Genomic DNA, 18,783 nt, shown 5'->3' with positions numbered 1-18,783 from the left:
TTTTAGAAAATGGTAAATAAATCAAAAACCTTACATTTTAGTTATATACTTCTCTAATGAAACTGACCTTTATTTTTCTCCAAGAATCCGAAAATAAATTAATATGCAGGGTATTCCATTACAAAAAACATAACTTTGACGCGTAACTTTTTTTTGGGACACCCTGTACAACTCATTGTATTTTTAAAAAAATCTTTAAATTAACTTACATATGCTCACAAAATTTCATTTCAATACAAACTGTCGTTTTCCTTGGAGCCTCCGCATGAAATATCTATTTAATATCAATTTATATTATTATATTAATCTAGACCCTGCCTTAGCTTGCAATTTCTTTCAACTCGCAACGACATCGACAGCGGGGCGCGAATATCGAAGAGTTGGCGGGTGATGTTTGGGTTTCTTAGCAACACGGACAAATGAAGATCGGGACCTGTCAGTCGTCCGATGCAAAAGATAAAAGCGTCTTTTTATTGTCGATTAATTTATTTTAATGTATCTTGTAGAATATTTTTACGGTGGTTCTTTGTGAATTATGAAATTTAATGTACTGATTTTGAGTGTTTTTGACTTTGATGTGGATGTGCGTGTTGCATGATTCTGGATTGTGTTATTTTAATGTAAGTACCTAGTTTGTATTTTATAATAACTTGTTCGTATTTTCGGGTATATTTTTCTTAAAACTATGGATCTGTGTATTGATCAAGCAAAATCTAACAAAAATATGCATATTGTGAACTAATTTTTTGATTTAAATCGATCAATTTTGTCGATCAATGAATGCGTCCTAAGCGAATTTACAGGTTAATTTCAGACAATTTGAAATGCATTGGAATCGTACACATAATCAGTTGAGTTCTGTGTTCAATAGTTTATTTTGTGGTTTCGGTGTGCTAGTTTTGCGTTAAAAAAAACGACAAAATGAGTATAAAAGTAGCCAAAAAGTATTTTGTTGCATTTTTTGGATTCATATCAACAGCATGACTGTTCGTGGACTATCCAACTGGAAAGTTATCACAAGAATGAGACAGAAGTTTTTTTAAGAAATGAACTCGTCACAAAGATATATTATATAGGGTGATTCACTGCGATGGTATCTTTGAAAGACGTTTATGGAGAACCGGTAATAGGATTTTTTTGAAAATTTGGATTTTTACATAAAGATACCTGCTCCATCTATCTAAAATATTATCAGCGTTACAGTGTTGCCGGATCATTTGAAAAGTGGTAGCATCTTTGTTATTTTAAATGGAACACCCAGTATGTTATTACATTTTTGGAAACTACTTTTATATCTCATACTCTTTCTATTATACCAACCTATACCTATCTCTTATATTTTTCGAGATAAAAAATAAAATATGTGTAAAATTGCCAAAATCATGGACTTGAATAAGCATTGGTAAAATGATGAATTGAACATTTTAAAAGGTGCAATTTGGATTATAAATTAACGAAAGTTTATATATTCGATCTGTCTAAATCAACTCATTGGATATTATACAGGGTGAACCAAAATTTTTTTAACAAAATTATTTATTTCCGTTTGTTATAAAATTGCTCATATCTTTATTTTTTTTAAATTCAACCGTATGTATATTATTTAAAAAACCAAAAGACTAATAAAATAGCTTTTCAACAATATATCATGTTCCTATACCTAAACTTTCCGTTTTTTTAAGTAGAACTATTTAAAAATTAATAATTTTATTATTATAGTCTCATTTCAAAAATTTTATTACCATGACAATTTTAGAAATTTAGCAAGTAAACTCTACTAAATGATACTTATAAAGTTTAAATATTTGTTATGGTAACGATTTTCTTTAAATGAAACAACCATAATAGAATATTATTATCTTTTAAATGGCTGTACTGAAGAAATCAGAAGGTTTAGGTATAGAAACATGATATATAATCGTTGAAAAGCAATTTTATTTATGTTTCGATTTTTAAATAATACCGGGTGCGTCTCAAAAGTGGCTCACCCCCATAACTTATTTATTTTTTGAGATAAAAAAAACGAGATTTGGTATGTTAGTATATGACATAAATTAGGATTGATTGACGTATTCAATTCTTTCCGGCCACTTCCTGTTTCACCTGAAATTACTACAACTTTTGATTTTTAAATCAGTATTTTTTTACTTTATTCAATAGAAAATGACACTCTGAAAAAATAAAAAAGTTATAGGGGTGAGCCACTTTTGAGCCGCAGCCGGTGGTAGACTTACCCCCCGATAAAAAACAAACAAACCAAAATAATCCTTAATCGTTTTGTGCTGAGATATCCTCCCTTAAAATCTGAATAATATAATACCCACCCCGCTTGTAAATCCCCCAAATATAATTGTAGAATTAATACAAACCGCCAAGTCGGAATGTAGCTGACTAATTAGCAATTAGACTTGTATTGTTAATAAGCAAATTGCAAAGTGGTGGTAGAGGGGGCGATGTGGGGTATAAGACGGAGAAGAGGAATGAATAGGGGGTGATAGAGAAAGAGAGGTGATAAGGTATGACTTCTAAAAACGACAATTGAAAGGAATATTGTCTTGAAGGGGGAATTGTTCGAGAATAATTTTATATGATTTGATAAATTAAGGTAGGAATAAATTACAGTCAACAAAAAACAGTTTTACAATAGATGGTACTAGATGATTTTGTTTAAATAATGTTTATACATTTGTGGTAGACTTTTTTCTTGAAAAGAATTCTAGGTTTTTCAAAATTTTTTAACAGAACATTAACAGTTTATGATAGACATACATCTGCTAAAAAGTAAATGTTCTTGGATAGCTGTATTTAAAAAAAGTTGTTTATAAAAGAATTGCGTTGCAAACACAGCGTAGAATTAAATTTCTATATTAGCAGTTAAGTGGCAAGAATCCTTATATAATTTTATTATATACCTCTACTGCAAGAAATTTGTTTTCTATTTTATAATTTGGCTTGCCTGAAAAAAAGCCTTTTACCATCCTTTTACTATCGATAATTGCGCCTCGGTGGTACGAAAGTACTACCATTGCACGCAGGCCGCTATCTCCCGTTCGGGACTTAATATCTAACCGATACTTTCCGACAAGTCGGAATTAACTATCTCTGCGCTGTGGTTGTCATTTTGTGGATCTCCCAAGCTCACCTGATGATGGAGTAGGGCTCCGAAACCGGTAGGGAGAGCAGGTTGATCCGCATTATGACAAACACAGCGTAGAATTAAATTTCTATATTAGCAGTTAAGTGGCAAGAATCCTTATATAATTTTATTATTACTTTATTATAAATATCGTAATCTTAAATCACACAGGGTGTTCAAAATCCTTTGCCATAACTGTCCTTTTTTAGAGAATCGTATATTTTTTGTACAACTCCCATCTAAATAAATATATAGTTGATAATTGGAAGATCGTCATCACGAGTTATTAAAGGAATGTTGACACTATTCTCTAAAAATTTTAATTAAAATTTGCAAAAAAAATAACTATTAAAAAAGTCAATAAAGTAAACTTAGTAGTACACTTACTGTACTTTTTTGTCTCTTTTAAATTTCCACCTTGTTTTATTTTTTTAGAAAAAAAAAGATATTTGGTAGGTACGTTAGTGTATGACATAAATTAGGATTGATTGACGTATTCAATTATTTATTTTTGGTCACTTCCTGTTTCACCGGTATTTTTTTTACTTTATTCGATACAGAAAATGACACTCTGAATAGAATGACATCATAATAATATGTCAACGAGGATTCATAACGACAATTTGACTCGAAATACCAAGTGTGTGGTACTAAATTATTTGTAAAAAAATGATTTTTCCAAATAAGCTACTGAAACTGAGATATGATTAAAAACACGACTTGGGCATTTTTTAACCGACTAGGATAAGACACGAAAAACATTAGATGATCAAATCTATTTTTCTAAGGCTCCTTGATTAAATTAGTGTTTTTAACGCCAGCCGTGGCACTCTAAATTGAAATATAATACACGATTTTTTTAAAACGAAAATGTCAAAAGTTGACATATAATTTGTCATTCTATTCAGAGTATCATTTCTATCGAATAAAGTAAAAATATACCGAGGGTGCCATTTAAAAATAAAAAAAAAAGAAGTGACCGAAAGCAATTGAATATGTCAATCAATCCGAATTTATGTCGTATACTAACATAACAAATCTCGTTTTTTTAATCTGTAAAAATAAAAAAGTTATAGGGGTGAGCCGCTTTTGAGACGCACCCGGTATAGTTTAAATGTGTTGACGTTGTTAAATATAGTTTAAATTGTTATAAAATTCAGCATCTCTCAATGCAAATATTATTTTCGTTTTAATAGCTGCCTACAGCGAAAAATTCAAAGAAAATTCTTGTTCTACCCCTGCTTACTCGGCTAAAACGGTCCATCCAATTCAGTGTTTGATATTAAAGGAATCCCACACTTCCAGCCGAGCGTGGATAAGTACATGTATGGTTTACCTTCAGGAAGTTCCCGTTTCTATTGTTTGTAGAATAAAAATTGACTGAAATTGGGGAGCAAATTGCGTACATTTCCTCCGTGAAAAATGCATCTGGCATAATTTAACCAAAGAAAATATCCTTATTTGCAAGTCATTTAAGTTAAATCATAGTTTGTGTATGTTTTTACGATAATACCCCAGTAACATATAGTTCATACCACATAAACTTTTAGTGACGTGATTAAGCTTAACCGGCACAGCGTTGCCCACTTTTACATATTTTCTTTTAATCAAAATATTTTAGGAAACAAAAATAAATTAATTATAAATATATAAATAGTTATTATTTACATTAACAAAACTCGCCTTCTTAACAGCACTTAAGGGACATAAAGGGCCATTACTACCGCTTGCTGGTAAATTTATTATTTATCTACACTGCTTATGTTGCCATATTATGGAGAAATTATGTTTTTTAACTAAAAACTAAAAAAATCCCAAAATTTTTCCAAAAAATTCCACATTTTTAAAAGATAATCTCGCGAAAAAATCATAATCGTGTTTCTAGGGCTTGGCCTAACGAAAATTAGCATCGATTGCCATTCCCCAGCCCTCTTTGACGCTGGTTTTTTCTCAATCGTATGGCGTATCGGATAATGTTTCGTTGACTTTACAGCCACTTGACGAAAACTTGGCTTACAATCTCCGTTCAAGAAAAAACACATTAACATAAGAAACTTCCATATTTTTTCGAGTAGAATCTCATAAACCACCTCACGCAGCCTGCACTGTTTATTTTCTTTGGAAAATTATGCCGAGGCGTCTGGCTTCTTTTAGACGCGTATAGTGCTGTTGCTGCTTGCTGCTTGTCTTCTGTTCTTTTCTCTCTTTTAAAATAGGTCCGTTCGCCTCGAAACAGGAAACGCCGGCAAAGGGCGAAGGGGGCCATAGCAGGGACCCCCTTTTGTTCCATTTTACCAGGAAAATAGCGAGCAAGGCGTCAGACAGCCTGTTAGGACATTGTGATTATTCTAACTGCGAAAATCTAAATTATTTAAAAGAAAAAGAACAAATCTTGAATTTATTTTTCCATTTATTGTGAGAATGGAGAAAATGAAGTATGGAGCGGTGATGACATATTTTTGGTGTTAGTTATATAGGTACCACAAAGGAACTGTTTTAAGAAGAACGTTTCCGCATTCGCGTAAACACTCTCTTAAGGCCAATTCGCCGTGAAAACCGCCGTTTTCCACTCCCTTGCATCGGATGCTCCGGAAAAACCACGTAGTGTACCTGCCGGACCGGATTTTCACCGGAAAAATCCGGGCTAAAAGCTTTTCCATGCAAATGCCGACGCCGGAGCCGGGATCGGCAGGTTTCCGAAGGGCTGTTGGCGTTTTGGTGTCCCCTTGGGGCCATCTGGAAGCCCTACGTTTTCTTTTTTTAGTCCTTGATTGAAACACGTACACACGAAGAAAAGGTAAATTTTGATATTTTTTATCTGGAATTAAGGAAATTTGAGTATTCGCTGTTTCTGGCATTCAAAAAACATTTCATTATTATCGTTTTCAGCTTATTTAGCCATTTCCAATTATGGTGTAGTCTCCCTAACATATTTAGAAACTCCCATTGTTGTCTATTGTTGGCTATGCGGGCCCAAGTTATCCCTAGAGGAAATATACAGGGTTGTTCACCACATACGACACGGAGTATTGTAGCTAAACGATGAGATTTTTACAAATTGTAAGTTTGGGGTTCGTTGAAGGACTATTAGAGCTACAATTTAAAAATATTTTTACAAGATACAGAGTGTCCCAAATAAATAAAAAATATCAAAGTTGTATTTTTTTAAACGGAACACCCTGTATATTATTACGTTTTTAGTTTCTACGATTAAAATAAAGGTAAATTTGATTAAGGTTTATTATACTTAAACCTTACCGTTTTTGAAATATTTTCAATTTTGTGAAATTGCAGTAAAAATTTTAAAGCTTTATTTCTCCAAGGGTATCAATGTTTTTAATCCTAAATATTTAATGAAGTTTATTTATTGATCAGTTATTGTGTTGCAATAATAAAAATAATATGCAGAGATAAAAAAGTTTCTAAACAAACTAAACTATCCAAATTAATTTTTTTGCATGTGTTTGATAAGATTTTTCTTTAAATTTTGTTAACAAGAATGATAGGGGTAGTTTATTTCAACCCCTTCCACTCATTTTAAAAAAGTGAAAAAATTAACAGAAAGTGTGTTTTCATAACAGTAATGCTTCCATAAAATTTCATTAGTCTATCTCTTTTCGTTTTCAAGATAAAAAATAAAAACATTATTTTTTCGCCATCTTTGTACCGCGATATCTCCCTAATGGTTGACTTTTGACCCAACGTTTATAAGGCAAACTACCCTTTATTTTGAACAAGGAATCACCCCCTAAAGTTTTTCGCATTTGTTTTGAAACACCCTGTATATTGAAAAGGAGACAAGATGCACCACTGACGTACACCTCGTTGTATTTGTATATTTTCAGAAAAACCATCATCTAATCTGATCTTAGCGGTCTGTCTCTACATCTATATCTGTGTAATGGGCGTAATTTTTCGATAGACGGCAACGCTGGTGGACTGTCGTGTTAAATATGGCCGAAATGAAAAATAGGGGTGGTTTAATTTTCTGCATCGCTCGCCGGGGGTTTACCAGTGGGTTTTTTCGGTCTTTTTTCGAGATTTTCTAATGCCCGAAAGCCAATAAAGCCGTATCTGGGCCAAATGGGTATTTACGTCCATTAGGCCACTATCGATTTTGTCCTAAACGAAATAAGCCCCAAGAAATATAGCGCGGTTTAATAAACAATTCGTTTAGTTAGATATAGAAAAGCAGATTTTCTATAATTAATACAGAATCAATACAATCTTTTTACCAGTTTTTATTACCAGTCACTTATCATTTCTTAATAGGTAGTTTTGTTTGGCGTTTCATTTCACGCATTTCAATTTTATTTGAATTTTTCATGGTTTGTGTATTTTTTTTTGAGCGGAATTGTCAACTTGAGAGTTTTGAACACCCTCAAAATGAAAATTCCACTTCTCCAACTCCCAGTGGATGACATGCCAAGAATGTATCACTTTGAGAAACACCTCACTGTAGTATTATTGAGCAACTATTTTTAATTGAGTATTTATTTTTGATTAGTTGATCAAATCAATGATCAACTTTCTCTCGCAAGCTTCGGATAGCTTCTTCAAGAAGAAAGAACACAGAAGTTGGACTTGGATAAGCCCGGATGAACAAACAAGAAACGAAATTGACCCCTCACAGTGACTCCAACTATGCAGATTCCGTTACAGCTTTCCTGGAAGAACGGACCTTATACAGCCAACACGATATTGAAAATATAAGTAGCAATATTGTTGAAGCCATTAAAGAAGCGGAAGTACAACACTGCCAACAAATTAATAACAAACAACAAAAACTCACCCAAAATACAAAGAATATGATATCTTTGCGAAAAGAAATGTTAAAACAAAATAACAGAAACCCTGAAGACCTGAGACAATTGAACAAAACAATATCTAAAGAAATCAGAAAGGACGTAAGAAAATTTAATACAGATAATATAAAGCGAACTATAGAAGAGAATAAAAGTATGAAGGTGTTGCGGGGAAAACTATCAAATGGAAAGAGAGAGATCTTTAAACTAAAAGACAACCAAGGGGTCGTAACAACAAATAGAGAAAGGCTGTTGAAAATAACAGAAAACTTTTACACTGAACTGTACACAAGTAATCACCAACAAACATACAACAGTCAACAACGTCTGTGCAAAAAGATAGTTAACCAGGGATCAGAGGATATACCGGAAATAACTACAGAAGAAATCAGAAACTCCTTAAAAGAAATGAAAAATAACAAAGCCCCGGGCGAGGACGGCATAGTGATTGAGGCTGTAAAACTCGGAGGAGGAATTAAAATGGATTAAAGACTTATTTAATCTATGCCTTGAAAAAGGAATAATCCCGTCTCAATGGAACAACGCCATAACGATACTTCTCCATAAAAACGCGATATCACCGAGCTTGAAAATTATAGACCGATAAGCCTTCTTTGTCACTTGTATAAGCTGTTTACCAAAATCATTGCCAAATGTCTCGAACGTAAACTAGATTTCTATCAACCAAGAGAACAGGCAGGCTTTAGGAAAGGTTATGGAACAAACGATCATCTTCAAGTAATTAAAGTCCTGATAGAAAAATCTGTGGAATACAACAGGCCCCTAGCATTGGTGTTCGTTGATTTCCAGAAAGCATTTGACACAGTAGAATTAACATCAATAATAGCAGCATTGGAGCAGGGAAGAGTAGATTATAGCTATACAAGGCTTATAGAATACATATATAGTAATGCCACCACAACCGTAAAACTTCACGAAACAACAGATAAAATTGAGGTAGGCAGAGGAGTTCGACAAGGGGATACTATTTCGCCTAAACTTTTTACAGCTGTCCTTGAATACGCAATGAAATCACTCTCTTGGGAGAATAGGGGCATAAATATCGATGGTGAAAGGTTGACACATCTCAGATTCGCAGATGACATCGTCCTTGTCTCAGATAACATCGGAGATTCAAAACAGATGCTCGAAGAATTAGTGCAGGCCTCATTAAAAGTCGGTCTCCGGATAAATACGAGTAAAACGCAAATAATGACAAACTTAGTGCTGATACAGAACATCAGAATAGGTGACGCCGACATAAAAGAAACACATATATACAAATATCTCGGGCACGAAATACAAATCGGAAAGAACAACCAAACACACGAGATACAGCGCAGAATAGGTTTGGGTTGGGCTGCTTTTGGCAAACTGCGGGAGACCTTTAAAAGTGATATACCCATATGCTTGAAGAGGAAAGTTTATGAACAGTCTTGCCGGTAATTACATATGGAGCGGAAACTCTAACATTAACGAAAAAGTCAGCAGAAAATTTAAGAGTAGCCCAGAGAGCCATGGAGAGAGCCATGCTTGGAATAACTAAAAGAGACAAAATTCCTAATAACACTATCAGACAAAAAAACAAAATTAAAGACATAGTGGAACAAGTAACTCGAGTGAAATGGAGATGGGCAGGTCATGTGGCGAGAACATCTAAAGACAGGTGGACTAGAAGATTGTTAGAATGGCGACCTCGAGCAGATAAACGTATTTTGCTGGAAATTGGATGATGACGGCCCAAAATCGAGAGACATGGAGAAATATGGAGGAGGCCTACGTTCAACAGTGGACAACGATGGCTACATGATGATGATGATTTATTTTTGACTACATTATATTTAGTTAAAAGATTCATTCCCGGAAATATAAAATACCATTTTTTTAAACGAAAATGATATGTTATTCTGAAAGTCATTCTATTCAGAATGTCATTTTTCATTAAATAAAGTAAAAAAATACCGCGGGTATCATTTAAAATTCAAAAGTTATAGTAATTTCTGATGAAACAGAAGTGACAGAAAAATCATTGAATACACCAATCAATCCAGATTTATGTATGTCTTACTAACATACCAAATTTCGTTTTTGTTTGTCTCAAAAAATTTAAATAAGTTTTAGGGATGAAAAAAAAAACACCTGGTATAAACATTCCAGTATCTACGAATTATATACAGGGTGGTCCGAATTGTATTTCGGAAACTTCGGCAGCATATTCTGCAGATAAAAATAAGTAAAAAAGTTCGTATAAATGTATGTCCTAAAATGCTTAGTTTCGGAGATACAGGGTGTAGAAGTTTCATTTTTATTTCAATTTTTTTCAAATAATTTCTGAAGTAACATCAATATTTGGATGAAAATTGGTGTCTGGAAGTTTTTTGACATGAGAAATTTGATTTTGATGTCAATATGACTCCTACTAGTGGAGGGCGCCACCTACATATGTTTTAACTTTTTGAAAAGTTTGAAGAGTAATAACTTTTCGTCCGTACCTGTATAAAACTACTGAGTAAAAACATACACATTTACGACGTTTTTTACGTGAAGAAGGTCTCTTGGTAAAAATCTCTACGAGTAATGGTTTTCGAGATATTTGGAATCGAAATTATCAATACCTGTCATCATTGACATAAATTAAACTTGTTGACTAAATAGTTATTAGACTGAAATCATAAATTTGAAAAGTTTTTGTGCCAAAAGTTCAACAGAAACTGTTTAATCATCACTTTTTGCAGAAAAATTAATGATTAATTAAAAAAAATAAAAAATTCCCAAATTTATTAATTCATTGAAATAACTAACTCAACGTGTTTATTTTTCGTCAATAATGACATGTATTGTCTATTTCCATTCTAAATATCTTAAGAACGGTTGCTCGTAGCGATTTTTACGAAGAGATATTTTTTACGTAAAAAGTTACAGAGATGTATATTTTTTCGCTCGGTAGTGTTATACAGGTACGAACAAAAAATTATTACTCTTCAAAACAGTTAAAACACATGTAGGTAGCGCTCTCTACTAGTATGAGTCATGTTGACACCAAAATCAAATTTCTCATGTCAAAAAACTCCCAGACACCAATTTTCATCCAGATATTCACCTTACTTCAGAGATTATTTAGAAAAAATTGAAATAAAAATGAAACTTCTACACCCTGTATCTCTGAAAGTAAGCCTTTTAGGACATACATTTATACGAACTTTTTTACTTATTTTTATCTGCAGAATATGCTGCCGAAGTTTCCGGAATGCATTTCGGACCACCCTGTATAATACTTACCAATTTTATTACTATTTTTAAATTCTACGTAAAATGCCTAACTTAAACCGTTGTCCAGACTTCTAGCTAACCCGGTATATATTCCTGTATTTACGATTTACATGGTATTTTTTTTATTAAATTGTTAAGAGACTATGTATATTTAAAAAAAAAACGATGCAAAAAATCCTTTTATTCGTTTTTAGTGGTGTATTTCTGGCAAGAATTCCATTGTCTGGCTTGGTCCCAAGATGCACGCCCTCATTTGTAAGAAAACCAAAACTATAAAAGTAAATTATCGTCCGCTCTTAGACGAAACTTAATTAATCTTACGAAATAGAATGCCGTCCGATGAAGTTTTGTTTTATATGATAATTTTATACATCTTTTATTATGCACAACATTTTAACATTAATATAATACACTGCAATGCAATTTCCAGTGAAATTAAATTACAGAAATAATTATATTTTAAACTAAATATAACTGTCATTTTAATACAGAGTGGCTCTAAATTAGTTATTTTAGTGAGTATTTAACAGATTTACAAGCAGGCTTTAGAAGCGGCTTCAGCACGATTGATCACATACATGCACTAAGAGAAACTATCATCCGAGCAAAAAAAACACGAACTTCCACTAGCCATAGCCTTTATAGACTTTGAGAAGGCTCTCAACTGGATATATCCTAAGGCAATAACAGAAGCTCTAGCGAAACAAGGTATTGCAGACCTTATAATAGAAATTCTCGCCAATATATACGGTTGTTCACCACATACGACACGGAGTATTGTAGCTAAACGATTATATTTTTACAAATTTCAAGTTTTGGCTTCGATGAAGGACTATTAGAGGATTAGATTAATTTAAAAATAATTTACAAGATACAGAGTGTCCCAAATAAGTAAAAAATATCAAAGTTGTATTTTTTTAAATGGAACACCCTGTATATTCTTACATTTTTAGTTTCTACGATTAAAATAAAGGTAAATTTGATTAAGGTTTATTACACTTAAACCTTACCGTTTTTGAAATATTTTCAATTTTGTGAAATTGCAGTAAAAATTTTAAGGCTTCATTCCTCCAAGGGTACCAAAGTTTTTAATACTAAATATTTACTGAAGTTTATTTATTGATCAGTTATTGTGTTGCAATAATAAAAATAATACTACCTATATAAGGTATATATAAGAGTGTCTAAAAATTTATTTTAAATAATTATTAGCTTCAAACGGCAATAACTTGTTTAATTTAAATGGAACGCCCTGTATATTTTAGGAGAATCAGATGCACAATTTAATTGTCTATCAAATTGTATTATACCATTTTACCTATCCCTTCAAGTTTTCGTAGAAAATGCATTTTCTTATAATTTAGACCTCATTCATCAATATACCCATGGAATATTGACATTTTATTATTGACACCCATGGAATATTGACATCATATATTGACATTCTAGTAATATTATCGTTTTGCTAAAAACAATAATGTTGTATGCAAAAAGAAAACTATTTAAATCTTTATAAAAGAGTATACTATTAATTAAATATAGCACCATTATTTCCGCCCATATACTAATTAATTACATACTTAATTGTATTCGTTAATAAATTATTCTAAATAAATGTGGATTTGAGTCAGAAATCAATATAATAATAAGTTATCAAAATTAAAGTCTCTATTGTTATAAATAAGCATTTATTAAAAAAATGAAATATCATTTTTAAGGTGTTACTTTTATCACACTGTCTAATACCCATACAAAATTCAGTTTTTTAGTATTTGGTACAATTATTATTAATCAATGCAGTCAGTTAATGTAGTTTGAATACTGGAATCATATTAATTGGTCCTCTTTAACAAATATTTAAACAGTTTTTTTTTATTTTTTAATGAAATAAACGAATTATATCCACAATATTAGTATCTGTACTCTTTAAAAATTTGGTACATCTTTAAAAATAATCTAAAATGTCAATATTCCATAGGTATATTGATAAATAAATTCTAAATTACAAGAAAATGCATTTTCTACGGAAACTTAAAGAGATAGGTAAAAAAATGGTATAATATAATTTGATAGACAATTAAATTGTGCATCTGATTCTCGTAAAATATACAGGGTGTTCCATTTAAATTAAACAAGTTATTGCCGTTTGAAGCTAATAATTATTTAAAATAAATTTTTAGACACTCTTATATATACCTTATATAGGTAGTATTATTTTTATTATTGCAACACAATAACTGATCAATAAATAAACTTCAGTAAATATTTAGTATTAAAAACTTTGGTACCCTTGGAGGAATGAAGCCTTAAAATTTTTACTGCAATTTCACAAAATTGAAAATATTTCAAAAACGGTAAGCTTTAAGTATAATAAACCTTAATCAAATTTACCTTTATTTTAATCGTAGAAACTAAAAATGCAATAATATACAGGGTGTTCAATTTAAAAAATACAACTTTGATATTTTTTACTTATTTGGGACACTCTGTATCTTGTAAAATTATTTTTAAATTGTACCTCTAATAGTCCTTCATCGAACCCAAGACTTACAATTTGTAAAAATCTCATCGTTTAGCTACAATACTCCGTGTCGTATGTGGTGAACAACCCTGTATACAAAGAAGCCAAAGCAAGGGTAATGATATATAAAACAACTCCCCAACTGGCAAAGGAATAAGACAGGGGACGCGATATTCCCAAAGCTGTTCTACCGGAAATCTTCTGTCAAATGGACTGGACCAACAAAGAATTAAAAATATGTAGATAGAGATATCTTAATTATCCATCATAACTCCTTTTAGACATTAAGATGCTACAATTCCCTGTACCTCTTATAGACAACCACCATGAAATACAATAGAGATTTTGAGTAATAATATAAAATGAAACTGGACATTCGTCTAACTATTCTAATAACTTATTTACATCATTAATGTCACATATAATAAATTTACAGCAGATAACAGTTTCAATGAAATCCTCTGCTACAATATTTTTCTGTCCCAGCCACTGAAGATATTTTTTTATATTCCTTTTGGTAAAGTAACACTTTTAGGTCGAAGTAACGCTTGTACCGACAACCCTACAACATATTTCTATGCCCTAAATATTACCAAGACCCTCAACTAAAGAAAAAAACGAAAAATTAATTATTCAATAGTTCCTCAATAGTAAAATACCTCATTACTGTTCCGCAGCCCGTTAAGATATACATTTTCTCCGTTTTTCTTTATTAAATATTCAAAATAGAAATAAATCAATACCTTTAATAGTGAACTATTAGAATGGAGTAAAGGAAATGTTAATAGCCCGAGACGTTTTGGAAAATTTATTTTACTCGAGCTTATTTCCCCTGTTGTTGTAAATTAAAAATTATTCGAAATAAACTTCGATTAACACCACAGATTTATTAGATATGGTGTCGAGGAAAAAAGAAATAAAAAATGATTTATTAACTGGAAATATAATTTGTTTAGTTCGTAATTCGTTATTAGTGTTGGTTCTTTTTATTAAAATCAAATAAGTTATACTGAAACACGCCTATGAGTTTTTTTTATAAAAAGAATTGTAGAAACTACAAATATACTGCACTACCCAAGTAGCATTTGGACGTTATCTAACGTCGGGTATACGTCGCGTTCAATAAACCCGACGTCGGGTACCAACGTCGGTTCGACCGCCTGACGACCCTTATTTGCACCTAAATGGGGAATACAGATTCGGGTCGCCTCGACGTCGGTATCTGACCTAATAGGGAATGTAATCCTACCAATTACCAACGTCATATTACGTTGGATTTTAGTCACTTAAAATTCGTCGCTAAGCACTTACTTTACGTTTGGTTTCATATTTACCAAGAATACATAAAAACCTAACCAAACTACCTAATTACAAATGGATTCATAATCACTCCTCGAATATAACTATAAGTGCCTATCTAATTTCATATTATAATAATTCTGAATCATTAATCCAGACATTAGTTTTGTCAACGGAAGTCACTTTTTTGTATATCTGATTAAAATACTCCGGAAAACAACGAGCGCCTTCAAAATTAGGTAGATTTACGAAATAAAAATATCTATAAAAAGGTAACTCGCAAAATATTTTTTTAATTTTCTAGCTGGTTTAATCATAAAACTGTACTGTGGTTCCCCCCAAACTCAACCTTATCAATATTATTCTACTAGATATCGAAATGTGAATATAAATTTTAAAAACAAAATACGATTTTAAAATGGCTGACAATCTGATACTTGTTAAGAATGGCGGATTTCTGTGTCCGATTTAATATGAACCACCAATATACCAATTCCAACCGGGTCTCCAACATTAGTCGTTTCACACGACCGAAGTCATCAAACCGGACGACCGGCAATCGTATTATGACGTATATAATTCCAACGTACGCCACGTAACCTCACTTTGCGTTATCAGTGATTTGTGGATTTGTACAACTATATTTTAGTTTTTGTTTTCTCCTTAAAAAAAAATGGGCAGCCACTTTTTTAAGCCTAACCTCACATGTGGGAGAAGGATGGAGTCTGCTGGTTTGCTAAGCTAAAAAATGAAATTAAGATGCACCAGTGTAATGCAGCATCTCTTCCGGATAAAAAGCATTTATGGGTGGAGGCAAGACATCACTACTACTATTATTATTTTGCTAAAGCCTTGACCTCTTTCTGGAAAATGTAAATGAATGTCTAAATGCCTTTTTAGTGTTTTTTTAGGCATAATAAAAAATTAAGTATGTTTACAAAAACTTTTTATTAGGTTATATTCATGATGTTCATTAGGTCGCAAATGCTACTTAATGGGTTGTATTTACGGATGTAAATAGAGATACGTAAATTAGGTTATAAATATGAACATAAAATACAACAAAATATAATTGGAAGTTACTTTAGGGATTATCACTGAGACGTATCCTATTCGGACAACGGGTAGACGTCGGACTAGTTCAAGTATATGTACGTCGTGCAAGCCAACGTGGGAACGACGTTGGGAAATTAATAAAAATGGTACGTTGTTATTTTGTACGGCGACAGATCGTTGGATTTACGGACTCGGACCCAACGACGTCGCTTTTAATAGGAAAGCGACGTCACCGGTCGTCTCACCAGCACCCGACCTAAATTTGCACAAAGTCTGACGTCGCTTCAGGTCAGATTTAGTTCGAAGTTAAGATGCTACTTGGGTACTTTTCCAAAGATAAAAGTAGTTCTATTAGTGAGAGATGTTGTGCAGTTAAGAAAAAAAAAATAGTTTGGCCAATATGAGAATGCTTAAACAGTGGCAGGTGAAAAATTGGATAAAAATTATTGAAACCATTTCCCTTGTTTTCGCAGCCCTAAAAATTTGTCAGATGATAGATTATATTATAATTACAGCTGCAAATACAGGGTGTCCTAGAAAAAAGTGCAACTATTTTAAGGGCTGGTAGATCTCGATAAAAGAAACATATTTTCTCTTTGTCGCTTTTCAAATAAGTCCTAAATAACGTTATTTTGTTATTTTACTTTGAAAATTTCAAAAAAATATATTTTTTGCTAAGATTTTGAGAACCAGTGGATCTTTTCTGGATTTTCTTTCTTGCAAAGTTAATACTACCTATGTTGGCGTGTTTCTGGGGTTGAACTATACTCCCAGTTAAAATACTTGCACTTATTTCTGGGATACACTGTGTAGTCGGGCTAATGTGGAACATCCCAAAAGCCTTGTCAGATTCGTTGAACGCTCGCCAGGCGCGCTAAATTCATACACTGAAAAAATTAATTTGTGAATTTAATAACAATATTGAGGGTTATTTCTTGCCACAGATTGTAGTAAATTTACCATCCGTTCTTTAATTTTACAACTCGCTTGTAAAATCGCTGTATGGCTAATTTGTGGCATGTATGTAATATGTTATAATATATCTTTATATTCACCAATATTCTTTGTGAATGTATTTAAAAAATGTGCATCTCATAGTAAATTTACTTATTCTTTGTAAATTTATCATTTAAAATCGCCACCTTCTTATAATATTACATATTAGAATTTTTTTTTTAGAATTTAGAATGAGTGGGAGGGGGGTTAATCACTTCGACCTTACAGATCCATTGTGTCCCCCTTTCTTGAATCATAACTCATCATACAGTCCCAGGGCTTTGACAAAAGCCAGTATCTGGGACGGTTCCCGTCTATACGACGGTTCCCGATATCTCCAATATCAGTCGTACCAAAATTCATGGCACGAATGGTTGTCGTCTCGGCGCACTCAGTGATGAGGTGTACTGGTGTTTCACCATCTTCCCCACAGAATCTGCATTCGCCGTTTCTTCTTAGTTTCAATCTACTGAGGTGTTCATTGAGGAGACAGTGTCCTGTTAAAACCCCGTGACAATCCGAAGATTGTTCTTACTCAGACCTAGGAAGATCTGTGATTTTTATTGATCATAAGCCCTCAGAAACTTCTTCGAGTGTCCTAGACCATTGCAAGATTTCCATTCCAGGTTGCGGATGGAATCTTCCAAGTTCTTGAGTTCCTCCTTGAGTTGGTTACCACTTGGAAAGCAGAACGGTTCTGGTCCAGTTAGTGGAGTGTTCGCTCCTTTTCTACCTAGATTATTTGCTTTTTCATTGCCTTTTATCCCTTGGTGAGCAGGCACCCAGTGTAGGAGGACTTTGTTTTCTTTGCCTAATTTATTCAGCTTCTCTATGTATTCTTTGACCAATTTCGAATTGATTGAGACTGAGTTGATCGCCTTTAACGCTGCTTGACTATCAGATAAGATGGCTATTTCTTGTTTCCGATAGTTCCTATCTAAGATAAGTTGTACGCATCTCTCGATAGCGTAGATTTCTGCCTGTAGGATACTAGGGTAAGTGCCCATTGGTTCGGAGTAATTAGCTCTCGGCCCAAACACTCCGATCCCTGTTCCCGTATTGGTTTTGGAAGCATCAGTATACCAAGTTATGGTATGGTCTTTTAACTGCTGGGCAAGCGTTTCGCTCTTCCAATCCTTCTTATTGCTCAATACTACATTGACATGTTTGTCAAAGTTGTACGTTCTTGGCATATCGTCCACTGGGAGTTGCTGAAGTATATTACATATTACTATAGAGTAACAACTAACAACAAATTAAAACATTTTATTATAGTGAATTTAGAATTACTTTTGTAAAATTGGCAATGGCAAAAATGGCAATATTAATAAATTTAATAAAACACGTGTTTATAATTGTAATATTTATTATAAAGGTTAATAAAATGTCACAAAACAGAAATTATGTATGTAAGATACTCATTGCCATCTCTTCTTGTCTAGAAGAATCTTACTGGAATTCTGTTTCTAACTGAAATAGGAACAAAATTGCCATTAGATAGGTTAGGTTAGGTTAGAGTCTTCTACTCCGGTCTTCTATTAAATTTTGCAAAATTACATGTTTTTGTGAAATTATGGAAAAATATCTTATTTTTACAAGTTTCTTATTAAAAACACTCTAATATATCAATATTTTGTTTGTAAAAGTACTTATATTTTTTTCAGTGTACTCACTTGCTCACAAGCCAGGCTCACAAATTG

At 32.6% G+C, this 18,783-nt stretch overlaps 1 protein-coding gene across 1 annotated transcript in view; it reads left to right on the top strand.

Moving 5' to 3' along the window:
• Positions 1–592: 592 nt before the first annotated feature.
• The window catches only part of LOC115884974 (ephrin-A4), a 401,696-nt gene continuing 383,505 nt past the window's right edge, over positions 593–18,783 (top strand). The window contains exon 1 of the mRNA XM_030903705.1: positions 593–620. The gene's annotated coding sequence lies outside the window, so the exon portion shown is untranslated. The remainder of the gene's footprint in view (positions 621–18,783) is intronic.

The sequence above is a fragment of the Sitophilus oryzae genome, unplaced genomic scaffold, assembly GCF_002938485.1.
Source record: "Sitophilus oryzae breed Bouriz unplaced genomic scaffold, Soryzae_2.0 scaffold_358_pilon_pilon, whole genome shotgun sequence".
Taxonomy (NCBI): Eukaryota; Metazoa; Arthropoda; class Insecta; order Coleoptera; family Curculionidae; genus Sitophilus; species Sitophilus oryzae.
Note: the sequence above shows the minus strand (reverse complement) of the source record. Positions and strands in the feature narration are given on the sequence as shown.